Source organism: Carya illinoinensis, chromosome 4, assembly GCF_018687715.1.
Source record: "Carya illinoinensis cultivar Pawnee chromosome 4, C.illinoinensisPawnee_v1, whole genome shotgun sequence".
In the NCBI taxonomy this organism is placed as follows: domain Eukaryota; kingdom Viridiplantae; phylum Streptophyta; class Magnoliopsida; order Fagales; family Juglandaceae; genus Carya; species Carya illinoinensis.
Window position 1 is genome coordinate 11,278,497 of NC_056755.1, and position 11,247 is coordinate 11,289,743.

Consider the following 11,247-nt stretch of genomic DNA (forward strand, 5'->3'; position numbering starts at 1 on the left):
ATGCTAATAACAATGTATTTCCGCAAACATACATCTTCAACACAAAATTAATTGAACGATAGGCTTATTAACCATAAGATGATTATTGAGTATTCGATATTGTTGCTAAAAGTCTCTTTGCACAAATCAGCATCACAAAAAATCTGGAAATTGACCAAAATATATAATAATTTCCACAATTAGATGGCGTAAGAATTTGAGATTTGCGACTATAGTAAACGAATTAACATTCAAGCATTAGCCCAGTACGTACATAAATTTGTTGTAAATTTATTCCATCTTGCAGTGGGGCGGCTTATAACATTGGATGTGTATAGAACGCAATGTAATCATCCTATTTATGTATATATCTATATTTTGGTTGCTTGTAGTCAACATTATTATTTCTCTTTACATATTAGCCAAATTCCATGCACATAATGATCTGCACGGATGGCCATTAAAGACCCAAGATCTGTTATCAATTCACACAATGTAATGACAAATCTGTGTATAAATACTGCTGCATAAATGCCATCATCATAAAATCTGATCAACAATATAAACTCTATCAACTCCAAATTTCTACGTAAAGTACTTCCATATACACACATTTTATATATTACGTCTACTATCATTAAACATGATCCACATAAACCATATAGAGCTGATCTATCAGCCATATAAATATCATCCTAAAACTGAAATTTCCAACAGTTAGGCAACTTTTGAAAGCAGTTCATACATCTAGATTCAAGAGAGATTGACTTATACTTTGATAAGTTACTGGGCAAAAACAAGTGTGGTCTTGGCTCAAAAAGCAAGTATTTGAACATTTCTGGAAGTGTCTCAGGCATGCAGCAGTCCTTTGTCTCTAGCAGTAGTCCCTTTCAGTCCCTTTGCTAATTGAGTCAAACAATGCTGCATAAAAATATCATGTTATCTAAAGTATTGCTATCATGGTATTAATAAAGTTTCCACAGAAATTCCTACATTGCAATTACAACAGGAAGTAGTTTTAATCACTCAGTAACTATCCACCTATATTACCATTTTCTGCAACTCATTTAATGATTCCTAGTTAGGTATCTAATGCCAAAAAATATTTCCAACAAAATATGCTATCTTAAAGTCCCAAAAACAAATCCCACTTTTTAAGCTAGCTAATAAATAACTGCCCTGGCTCTACCACTTGCACACTAAGGACATAAAGCTGCTACCAATAAGCTATGTAAGAAATAAAAATGGACCAAGTTATTAAAGGGATGTATTATGCACCTGTCAATATGCCATCGCATGGTATGACTTTCCTATCACTTCCAACCAAGCCACATCCTAAGTTGCTCAACAAAAGTTGGAACTCACCACAATCATCCCCATCTACTGTCTGATCAACCCTCAACAGCAGTTCAAAAAACATTTCAAAAGCAGGGATGATTTTGGAAAACTAGCGATGGCTAGGCATCAATGGGAGTCTCGTGCTGAGACTCCCTCTGAGACTCATAACGAGACATCTGAGTGTTCATCACTTTCTCATAGTCTTTAAATTGGTTCTTGAATTCCAGTAAATCAGATCTCAGTGCTTCTAACTGGTTCTTGTACAAATTTGCTTCATTCTTGTTCTTCTCGTTCTCCTTAACAACGCTTTGATAATCCCTATTGTTGAGCAATGAAGGAGATGGTTCAGGTATAACAGAGTGGCCTAGACTCGTTGCATAACCTGGTCGATATCCTAAAACCTCCTTAAACACTGCATTAGCTATTTCATCCATGTTCCCATCCAACTCAGTCTCATTCAACCGCTCAAGTATCAGATTCTACATCCATAGATAATGCACACCATTATATAATATTTAAGAAGTTTTAAATTAAATACTACTTGAGATTTGGAAACTTACATAATTTTGTTCTGCAGTGTTGGTGATAAATCCACCTTTCTTTTTTGACCAATGCACTTCTTTGTAAAAAGCTACCAAGTTTGGGGCTTGTTCATTCTTTATCATCAAAGGTGACTTTGTTAGGTACTGCAATCACATAGGCAAGAAATAACTCTTTGAAATTGAAGCAAGATAGTAGCTACAACTTACAGTTTCCTCCATAACCCTAACGAAAGGCTTTCAGCCATTTGTATGGTTGATTCGCTGTTTTTTCCTATTTGTGTTATTTCTCTGTGACATTTTCTGCAATTTCCAGGAATTTTCACTGTTATGTTTAAATCATCATGCTATAAATTTATCCCTACTGCTGTCATAGCAATAAAAAATGATAACCATTGTGGTTTAACTAGAAGTGGTACTTAACAAGACTGAGTAGTTGTATAGTAAACAAAGTAATTTTCATACATTGCTCTATGTAGTCGTTAAAATCAAGATCCGTTGCTGTTCTATAAAATCAAACTGATAACCTGCTTATGTTGTAACAAAGCCTGAACTTGTTATACATTATTATTTACCTTGAACAAATAAATGTAAGCCCATGGTTATCAGTTCGGCATTCTATCACATGATCTCTACTGCTGTTCTAGTAATAAAAACAGATTGTGTACACTTTGTTGAATTACAAAGAAAGAAATTTATATACATTAATATTTACCATTAACAATTAAATTTTCTAACATTACTTCATGCCTCTATTTGCTAATAAGCCCTACTGCTGTTCTAGTAATACAACATTCCTCTATGAATTGAGCTTTTAACAGAGAAACAACTTTAGATACATTACTAGCAAATAGAGCAGTTTTGAAGATTGAGTCATTACTTCATCTTATCTATACAATTCTGCCTACTGCATTAGCTTTAAAAAATTTGGAATAAACCATTATTCCAACGAACAAAGAAATAACGTACTACTAATTAATATTTATCTTGAATGGTTCACCCGACCACAATCCACATAAGTATTCCCAAACAGGCTTCTCCACCCAGGTTGTCCCGCCAGAAAGTGCGGCTTCATGTGAGGAATAGCCCAAGTATTGCTTGCGTAGTAGGTAGTGGAATGCATTGTATTTTCGATGGAGAGCATTTATCACACACTCACGATGGAAACTTTGTGTCCAATTTAATATAAAGTCAACCTATGAAACAATGCATTAGTGAAATATCATTAGACTAAGAGTTTTACTGAAAAAAAATCTGACAAAACAGAAAAATAAAACTTGTATACTCGAACACGGTCAATTAGCTCCTCTTTCTCCTCTTTAGATACTTGTTTCCAGCTTGCATATCGCATGTTTGCATGAAGTCTAACAATCGATGTCACTCGTCCATAAAATATGTTGTAATTCTCACAAGATGGACCTCTTTGTCCATCCTTAATATTCAGAGGTATTTCCCAAATTTCCGAACGCGTTCAAAAAGAGCGTCTTTTGTTGGTCCCCGACCAAGTTTTCGAGTTGGCAAATCTCCATCATCTGAAATTGCAAAACATTATCTCTATTAGATCTCTCATGACAAAAGATAATAAGTGGAATTTAAAATCTACTATTATGAAATTACTTAGCTCGAATCTGTCAACTTACGTTCAGTGCTCACAACCCTTTCAGCCTCATTCCCTATAGCTTCCACTGTCTCATCTCCACCAACATTTGGTGGTTGAGTTGAATCGTCCGAATGTACTTCGTGTTCCCTATCTTGTATATCACTCAAAAGTGGATGTTGTTGGACACGTATGCCTCCTGCTCTATGTATTCCACCTGGTTCGCGCCATCGTCCTCTTACCCATCTCGCCATTGTCGATATATATGTGTGCAATATATGTGCTGAACCTTATGACAATGAATGAAAAATGCATTAGACTGTGTATATTCTGTATTCAATCAGAAGTAATTGAGACTATGTTACAGCTGAATTAACAAAGCAGTTTCTGCAATTTGGTTTATTGTCAAATCCCTTGCCATAAACTCTACAAGATCATTGCTAAATTTCTGATTGTGAAACGTGAAAATACTCAATCATTGCAACATTTATTCTTATTGGTAGAATAACTTCCAGCATGGTTTTATTCATGCCCAGTTTTTAACCAAATGTCAAAATATTCCAACCTTTTCCCCTTTAGATTGCCACAAGAAAATATAAAGTTAAAACACCTACTGGTAGTGACTCACTTTCTACTTGCAAGTCTCCAACGTTGTTGCTAGTCACTTAAACAAGTAGTTGATACCTTAATCATTGATTTGCATGGGTGAGTAGGTAATAAAAAGCCTCTTACCCATCTCACATTTTGGGCAATATATGTGTGCAATATATGTGCTGAAGCTTATGACAATGAAGGGAAAATGCATCAGACTTTCCTGTATGCTGTATTCATACACAATGTGAGAATAACCCGATAGCTGAATTAACAAAGCAGGCAAGCATTTTTTAAATGTAAAACCCCTTACCATAAACTCTACGTGTCTCATTGCTTTAATGATTGTGAAGCATGAAAAATACTCAGTCATGATGTCCATTTATTAATATTTTTTTTAATAAGTAATGAACATTTATTATTAATGGTTTTAGAAGTTCCAGCATGGTTTTATTCATGCCCAGTTTTTAACCAAATGTCAAAATATTCCAACCTTTTCCCCTTTAGACTGCCACAAAAAAAAAAAAAAAGGTACTTTAAACCACTTACTGGTAGTGACAGACTTTCTACTTCCAAGTCTTTCACTAAGCTGCTAAGCACTTAAATTTCCAGCTGATACCTTCTTCCTGATTTGCATGGGTGAGTAGGTAATAAAAAACTTCAACCTTTTTACCTCCCACAAGCTAAGAAACATTTTTTTTTTAAAACCAAAAAAAAAAAAAGCAAACTGGTCCAGCATGTTGGAGCATCGATGTGTGGTCATGCTTGATTCATGCTGTACACCAAATTTCTACTCCATTGTTACAAGCAAAGGCTGTTTTTTCCCCAGCCACAATGGCACACAAACTATAATGAAAAATTTGGTGTTCCGATTACTATATGAAGAACCTGCCTTTTTAAAAAATTGCTACCATATTTCAGTAACTTGCCTCAAGAAATCCAGTTTTCTGCTAGAGAGTCAGAGTAGGAGAGGGAATTTGCAAAGCTAGAAAGTTGGATTACTAACCTGGTGTGTATTCGTGGATCTTTGTTACAGCCCACGTTGGAGTGCTTGAATAGCTTGTCTTCCTCTAAGGGAACCTTCCAGATCACCTCCTTTCTGTCCCACTTTCCCTCCACTCTACTGATCACTTGGACCTTTCACTCTGATTGTGTATCTGTGGGATGATATTTACGTTCTCCTTAACCTAACCAATGTTAAGAATCTATGGTATAGTTACCCAATTTCTTTATTCAGCCTTCAGATTTGAAAACATAATATTCTCTCTCTTGCTTAACCTGTGTTAATTTTTGGGCTTACTTTGCCCACGTGAAAGATGTACTACTTCCTGCTCACAGTTTCTCCTTATTTTAATGGTAGCTAAAATTTAACTAAATTTTATCATTTCATTGACTATTTTTTTTTTATACAGCAATTTATCAACCTTTCTTTATGCGATATATATCCTGGTCTGATTTCTTTATGATCCATTCTAAATTCATCAATACATTCCTCTTTAGTTCTGAATTGGTTCTCTCAATCTCATGTTATATTCTTTCTTTATTCACTATTAACATATGGATTATTTCAAAGAACTAATTCGATAATTTCAATTTCTACCACAAGTGCTCTCCAAATTCTTTCTTGGCACTGTATTTTAGGGAATGCCATGCATCTCCCATGTTGCATCTCTTCAAATTTTGCATCTTCTGCAACTATATTGTTTATTCACATTTCAAGATGTATCCCACTCTTTATTCTCTATGTATTCTACTAATCATAATATTTTTTATCCTCTTTCATTATTACTTGTTTCTCTCACTTCACTTTATATTCTTTCTTTATATACTATTAAAAAATGATGATATTCTCAATACAAATATCATCATTTATTGTGAAACTGATACCCATATTGCTCCCCAAATTATGGATGAATGGGCCTCGCATTGCTGGGAATTTCATGCAGCTCCCATTGCATTTGCTATCACCAATATTATGAAGATTTTTTTTGTTACTCTTTATTCACTTGTTCAAGATTAGACTGTATCTATTCTATTATTACCCTTTATGGTTTCTATGAATCACCAATATTTGAAACCATCTTTATTATTATTTGTTTATCTCACTTCACTTTAAATTCTGTCTTTATATACTATTAGAATTTAAGTTATTTCAATACAATATCAAGAATGATTTTGGATTGCCTTACAATTGCTCTCCAAATTTGGGAAGTGTAACTGTAATTGAGTCAATTCCATTTAGCTCCCATATGCCTAACTTAAATATGTATATATTGAACCCTAAAATACATCTTATAATTGTCATTAGGGAATGGGTTGTTGGTGCTCTTACTGTTATCAGAAGTTGAAATATGGTATTCAGTTTTCAGCATGCTATGCTTATAATTTTTCTTATCACACTTGATTGAAAGAATTGAGTCTATATTCACAATGTTTGAATGCTAGCATAAAACTTACGTTCACATACAATTGTTGGAAATGACCCATAGACTAGTTTTGCAACTACATTGCTCAACTCCAATATCGATATATCCATCATTAATATTAGCAATGTAAAAAACACTATCAGCTCTCCTTATATCATAATATGTTATAAATCAGACTATGTGGGTAATGAAGCTAATTGAGCATAGAAGTATAATAAATAACATATAATCATGGATTTATAGCCAATGTTGATTAGCCCATTTTTTCAGTTTTCATTTATTTGATTGTCATCACCCCTGTATTGTTAATCAACATTATACCCTAAATAGATCGTTTAAATGTTTTTTAGATTTATTGATCACTTGGCCTTTGATTTGTGGCATTTATAGGAGGCATGCATGTAGAAGGATAAGGTAGTCACCTGGGGCTAACGAGTTTATGTGTTCTTGTACTCCTTTTGACCTGTCAAACCATCTTAATTATATAAGAAACACATCAATACTGTATAGAAGTTTAACTTATAATAGTCAATAGAAATCTCAAAGTCTTGCTAGTTGCATATATAAGCAGCAGTACCCCTTCAATACAACATGGTCATACTAAGACGTGCTCATAAGTTTGCCCTTAATAATTGAGGAAACAATCACAACCTGGGTATTTCATAGTAAATACCCAACTGGAAACCACCTTCGTTGAGGCATGTGGCTGCCACCAAGTAGCTTCATCTGCAGATAAAAGTATATATTGTTAAGTCATTTCTTAATTCATGTATCTCTTGGCTTATTTTGCTCTGGATATATGCTCGTTCTATAGTATAATATTATTCAAAAGTTCATATTTTAATGTTGTCCATAAACCACATATTATAGGGACCATTTTACAATACACCATTAACTTTGCTGGTAAAGATGAACACTGGATGCAGTAAAAAAGTATGCCCAGATGTTGTTATACATTCCTATACTGGATGGTGAATTGTCTTTTTGTATATATGAATTAAGCTTCATATATGTGGTTTATGTCATGCTTGATCCTTACTTATTTGCTGAGGGACCTACCGTGACACCAAAGTATATCTCACTACATGGCACCAGCTGAAATATAAACCACTCACATGCAGCTACACAGCATGTGAGATCGAGTTTGTACTAAGTTTTATCATCTAAATAATTTAAAAAAAAATTGATTTCAGTCTCCAATTTTGGTGCTGCATACACCTACCCGTGTAAGCCTAATTTGCTGCAACTATAAGAAGTTTATCACCATTTGACTCAATCTCAAACTGTTTCCATCCATTGTTTGATCAATAGCAGTTGCTATTGATGGCATTTATACTGTTCTATGTTTATGAGTTATATGTGAGACTAAACTCATACTCAAATCCCATCTAATGCAATCATAACGTTTTGAGCTATCCCAAACCTAGGATAGCAGTATATGGTTATTCAAAATATGACCACACTGCAATTACCAGCCATGTTCCAAACACTGCCCTAAACATATATATAGTAGTATGAACATTCTGTAGTGCATTGAAACAATACTCAAAATAGCACTATCATGAGTATAGATGAGAACTTACACCAAGTTTGTCATCATGACCCCATTACCCCAACTCTGGTCCTTTACCTCCACATGTGGAACCTGCATAATGCTCAGAAAGTGGTATCAGTTTGACAATCATTAACTTTGCATTTTCTTATCCTTGGTTCAATACATTATATTATCGTGTTATTAATGTATATAGCTTAATAAAGAAGTCAACATACACAATGTGAGAACGCTGACTTTTAACAATAAATAATGACAAGAAGTCCTCATTTCCGAAATTCCAAATATATACATGATTATGAAAAACATACCATCATCTGAATCTGATGTACTATCATCGGCAACTGCAATATTGTTTTCTTCGCTGTCCTCGCTATTAGTGGAGGCATCGTCAACTCCCAGCTCATCATCAATGACAGCATCCTTGACGTATTCCTCGTGGTCAGGTAGTTCAGATGGTTGCTGTTCTAGCATGATCGAAGGGTCAAGCAGCAATGGTTCTTCATCTACCCTGTTCAACAGAGTCATCAAGTCTGGGTCACTGCATTGGGCATATGGCACGTTTGTGGCAATGTTTTCATCCTCCTGTAAAGTGTCATCCTCACCAGAATCGGCACCATCATCCGCCTCCTCAGCCGTTGATACTAAAGGGATGTTGTATACATTTCTATTCGTTATCTTATGGACCACATACCAACTACCCGCCACACTCACGTCTTTTACATAAAACACTTGCTGAGCTTGGCAAGCAAGAGCAAAAGTCTCATCTTTATACCATGTTCTAGACGTGTTCAGGCTGGTTAGATGGTCCCCAATGCGAATCCCTCTTCGCTTATCACCAACATCCCACCAATCACATTGAAACAAATACACCTTACGCCAACCCATATATTGTAATTCTATGATATCATTCAACACCCCATAGAAGTCTATGGGATTTGATTGATGTTCACTTCGGACAACCAAACCGCTATTTTGCGTTCGCCAGTACCTCTCTCGATCCTTTGTTTGAAACCTAATTCCATTCATTATGCAACCAGCATATGACGCAACCCACTTGTCGGGACCACATGCAAGTGCATATATTTCATCTCGTACACTGGTTGGATCCATTGTACGCTTCTCTCGAATCTAGTGTCCAAGCAAACAACAATTCGAATCATGCTTGCAAAATAGGAGATACAACTATCCATTTTTAATAATATCCTAAAAGAATTTTTATTTTAGACAACGTGATTACAGTCAATTAAAGTTTACAGACTTTTATGTCGGATTCAAATGTAATGCACACCAACCGGGGTGCCTCTCATAAAAAGGTTGTTTGTTCATTATGCAAGGGAAATACATACATGTTTCTTGAACCACCCGGGAAATTGAGCCTCGTGCCTGCGCCTAGTGTTGGTTGTGACTTCCCTTGTAATCATGTTATAATGCTCACTGCAAAACAACGTCTTATAGTTACACGGTGTTTTGATGATGAGATGAACACTTCGGTAACTGCAAAGAATTCACCACTTACTCGAGATAATGCTTGATCTGGCCACAATTATTTAGCACATACCAGTGGGCTCTTGCAAATAATTTCTCGGCTAGCATGTGAATGTTGGCTGCCCTGAGCGGACGTACCTTTTGTGAGAATACAGAGAAAAATTCTTCATTACTCTGTTCTGGAAGGTCTACGTTTCTTTCAACCTGTTGATATCTGGTCTCAATGTCATTGAGATACATTGAACAAAACGTCAAACACTCAACATGAACATATGCTTCGGCAATTGAGCCCTCCGGGCGGGCTTTGTTCCGGACGTAACGTTTGAACTTCCCTAGGTACCTCTCAAAAGGATACATCCACCTATATTGCACTGGTCCAGCAAGCAATGCCTCGTCCGGTAAATGAATTGCAAGGTGCACCATTATATCAAAAAATGCAGGTGGGAAGATCATCTCAAGTTTACATAGGATGATAGAAATTTCTGCCTGAAGCCGATGCAATGATTCATAAATCAATGTTCGAGCACACAATTATTTGAAAAATGTACTTAGCTCGATCAAAGCTAGCCGAATGTCAGGCCGCAGATAACCACCAATCACGACCGGAAGCAACCGTTGGAGGAAAATGTGGTAGTCATGACTTTTCATTCTTGAAATTTTTCCCTCATGAATATTCACACACCGAGCAATGTTAGAGGCAAAGCCATCTGGGAATTTAACTCGTGACACCCACTCACAGAAGGATATTCTTTCATTTTGGTTTAGGGTGTAACATGCAAGACTCATTCGACAACGATCGCCATTCGGACGTAAGTGTAATTCCTTCCTCAGTCCTAGATGTTCCAAATCCCTACGCGCATTTGCAGTGTCCTTACTCTTTCCATCAATACTCAGCAAGGTGCCCAACACACTATCACATATGTTTTTCTCAATATGCATTACATCTAGGTTATGCCTCAACTCTAAGTCTTGCCAGTATGGGAGATCGAAGAAGATGCTTTTCTTTGTCCAGTTTAATTCTTGTGGTGCCCGTTTCCTCTTCCGTGAACTTTTCCCGAATTGCACGTTCGGGACCATAGATAATGATTCAAATATAGCTTGGGCCGAAAGCTTTGCTGGCTGAATCCAAACCTTGTTGGCACCATTGAAAGCACGTTTTTTCTTTCTCCAAGGGTGGTCCAGGGCCAACCATCGATGGTGGCCCATATAACAATGTTTACGCCCATACGCCAACCACATAGAATCGGTATCAACATTACATATAGGACATGCCAACTTCCCCTTCGTGCTCCACCCAGAAAGATTGGCATATGCAGGGAAGTCATTTATAGTCCAAAGTAAAGATGCATGTAATTGAAAAACATCAAAACCGAATGCATCATATGTCTCAATACCAACCTCCCATAATTCTTTCAACTTATCAACTAAAGGACGCAGGAAGACATCGATATCATTTCCTGGTGATTTAGGACTAGGTATCAAACAGGTCAACATAAAGTATGTGTCTTTCATGCAAGACCAAGGTGGCAAGTTGTAAGGTAGAAGTATTACTGGCCATATACTATAGGGCTTGCTCATGTTATTGAACGGGTTGAACCCGTCACTCGCCAGTTCAAGACGGACATTACGAGAATCTTTGGCAAACCAATCATGTTTCCTGTCAAAATCTTTCCAAACTTTGGAATCAGCTGGATGCCTCATACAGTTCAAATCATCAATACGACCCTCTTTATGCCA

General features: G+C 36.2%; 1 long non-coding RNA gene across 1 annotated transcript; it reads right to left on the reverse strand.

Annotated features, from left to right (window-relative positions):
* Window positions 1-7,120: 7,120 nt before the first annotated feature.
* LOC122307355 lies at window positions 7,121-8,430 on the reverse strand. Its single transcript, XR_006241739.1, has 3 exons — window positions 8,334-8,430; window positions 8,054-8,115; window positions 7,121-7,196 (listed from the first exon to the last, which is right to left on the reverse strand). It is a non-coding gene; the product is annotated as an uncharacterized LOC122307355 (long non-coding RNA).
* Window positions 8,431-11,247: the final 2,817 nt, after the last annotated feature.